Source organism: Microcebus murinus, chromosome 9 (genome assembly GCF_040939455.1).
Source record: "Microcebus murinus isolate Inina chromosome 9, M.murinus_Inina_mat1.0, whole genome shotgun sequence".
NCBI classification, from domain to species: Eukaryota; Metazoa; Chordata; class Mammalia; order Primates; family Cheirogaleidae; genus Microcebus; species Microcebus murinus.
Genome location: NC_134112.1, coordinates 92173329 through 92176003, shown reverse-complemented (window position 1 = coordinate 92176003; position 2675 = coordinate 92173329).

Below are 2675 nucleotides of genomic sequence, written 5' to 3'. Positions count from 1 at the left end.
GGATCCCGCTAAAGGCGTGCACTTTTGCAGAGGAGGGAGCTCGTAAGCATGAACAGAAGCGAAAGCAAATCTGTGTCTCTTGGCCCTGAGAGGTGTGGCCTCCAATGACATCTGCATGTTAGCCAATGTCCACAGCCTGTCCTCTAGGGAAGTGGGAACATAGAAGACCTAGTGAGGGTTCTCCGAAGAAGGTTGCCTCTATGAGGGCGATGGAGAAAAATTGACACCAATTAAAATCAGCCTGTTTATGCATCTGAATAGGTGTTAACTTTGTATATGTGTTCATGAAAAAGTCGCCACTGGCAGCTGCTGAATCCACTGTCTGGATGCTACTCCACTCCTAGCTCTGTCTTCCCTCACACCTCACATCCCCAGAGCGTGGGGCATTTCAACTTTGAGTGGCTGTTGTGGCTATTCTTGCTACTTCTAATGCTCGATGGCTGTTATCTCCTAATTCTCTTTTCTCATCAACCCCCAAACACATTCCAATCGAGCTTTTGCCCATGCCACTCTCAAACTCAGCGGCTGAAACATGAAACATTATCCTCACTTCTGCTCCCCAGCAGCCTTCCAGCTGGTCCAGTTGAAAATCTTAGAGTTATCTTTGAATCCTCTTCTTCTACTCCACCCTATAGCCAATGCATTGGGAAATTCAACAGCTCCATCATCAAAATGCACCCTGAATCTATCCACGTTTTATCATCTTCACTGCTAACACTCTGGAACAAACCGCCGTCCTCTTTTGCCTGGATTACTGTAATAGATTTTTAACTGCTCTTCCTGCTTTCAACTACTTCTGGACTAGCTCTCAAACTCAGCTCTCTAGAACATGCTGGATCGCATGACTCATCTACTCCAAATCATCTACTAGCTTCCAGTTTTATTTGTAATGAGACAGCAAAGCACTGAAGGCCTTCAAGGTCTTACGTGGTCCACCCTACCCCATCACCTCTCTGATGGAAGCTTCTACCATTCCCGTCCTTGATTTTCCAGCCATACTGACTCCTCGTTGGTCCTGGAATATCCCTTAGGCCTTTGACAGGCTCCTCCCTCTGCCTGGAGTGCTATTCCCCAGATCCCTGCATGTCTCTCTCCTTTTTCCTACTTTCTTCTTGGGCCCTGCTCTGAGCAACTTATTATAACCTCAGTGTTTACCCAGTCCTCATTCCTCTCACCATCGTCTGATTTTTCTTTTTTCCATAGCAGGTATCGCCTTCTAATATACTACATGCCTTGTTTATCCATTATGATTATTGTTTGTTCTGTCTCTTCCTCCCCCAAGAAAATATAAATGTCAAGTCTTCGTCTTCTTTTTCTTTTATTGATGTGTACCAAGAACCTAAATCAATGCCCGAAACTCTTTGGAGAGGAGGCAGAGCTGGAACCAAATCTCGAAAGAACATCCATGGAAGGCGTGCCCCAGACAGAGGGATCTTAGACTCTCACAACCATTTCCTTTCTTTGAAGTTTGAAATGGGTGTTAGATGAAAACATAAGAGCAAGGCTTGCAAATGATAATATGAAGATGTGCATATTGGGTATATTCATTTTCTCTGGATGCCATAAAACATTATCACAAAGTTGGTGGTTTGTAACAGCGGAAATTTATTCTCTCATAGTCCTGGAGAAGTCCAAAGTCAGTATCACTGGGCTGAAATCAAGGTGTCATCAGGACCGTGCTCCCTCTAGAGCTCTAGGGGAGGGTCCATTCCTTGTCACTTTAAGTTTCTGGTGGCAGCCACGTGCACTGGCTTGTGGTCACATCGCTCCAGTCTCTGCATGGTCCATGGTCACATTGCCGTTTTTTCCCCGTCTATGTTAAATCTCTCCCTGCCTCCTTCTTAGAAGGACACATGTGCATAATCCAAAATAATCTCCTTATCTCAAGATCCCTAACTTAATCACATCTTTAAAGTACACTTTTGCCATATAAAATAATAATAGTCACAGATGCCCAGGGATTCGGATGTGGATGTCTTTCCGGGCAGAGCCGTTAGTCAACCTGCCACATGATACAAACTCTTTGTCTCTTTGGAAATTCTCACAGGTATCATTTTCCTGCCATAGTGACAGATCAACTTTCATCTTCTGTACATACATGTCTACCTGATATTTTCTTCACTGTTAAGCCTCAGTATTTGTCTTCTCACCAAAACTAGCTGTGGTGAGGTCTCTGTGACCCCAGCGTGCTTGGGAGTTGTGCACAAAGGAGACTAAAGAGGGAGCCCCTGCCTCAGAGAAGCACGGGAGAAGCTCTGGGGATGGGCTTGTGCACGATGGGCTTCTGCTCAGCCCACCTGCTCCCTGCCCCTGATGTTCAGGAGACAGTGGAGCAGAGTCAAGAAGATTCTAGGTCCATCAGAATGCTCTGAGGCTGGGACTAGCACATCAGTAGCAGCCTGGCTCACAGCAACCTCAAACTCCTGGGCTCAAGCAGTCCTTCTGCCTCGGCCTCTCGAGTAGCCGGGACTACAGGCATGCACCACTATGCCCAGCTAATTTTTTCTATATATTTTCAGTTGTCCAGCTAATTTCTTTCCATTTTTAGTAGAGGCACGGTCTCGCCCTTGCTCAGTCTGGTCTTGAACTCCTGGGCTCAAACAATCCTCCTGTCTCGGCCTCCCAGAGTGCTAGGATTATAGGCCTGAGCCACTGTGCCGGTCCTCCCTTCTTTT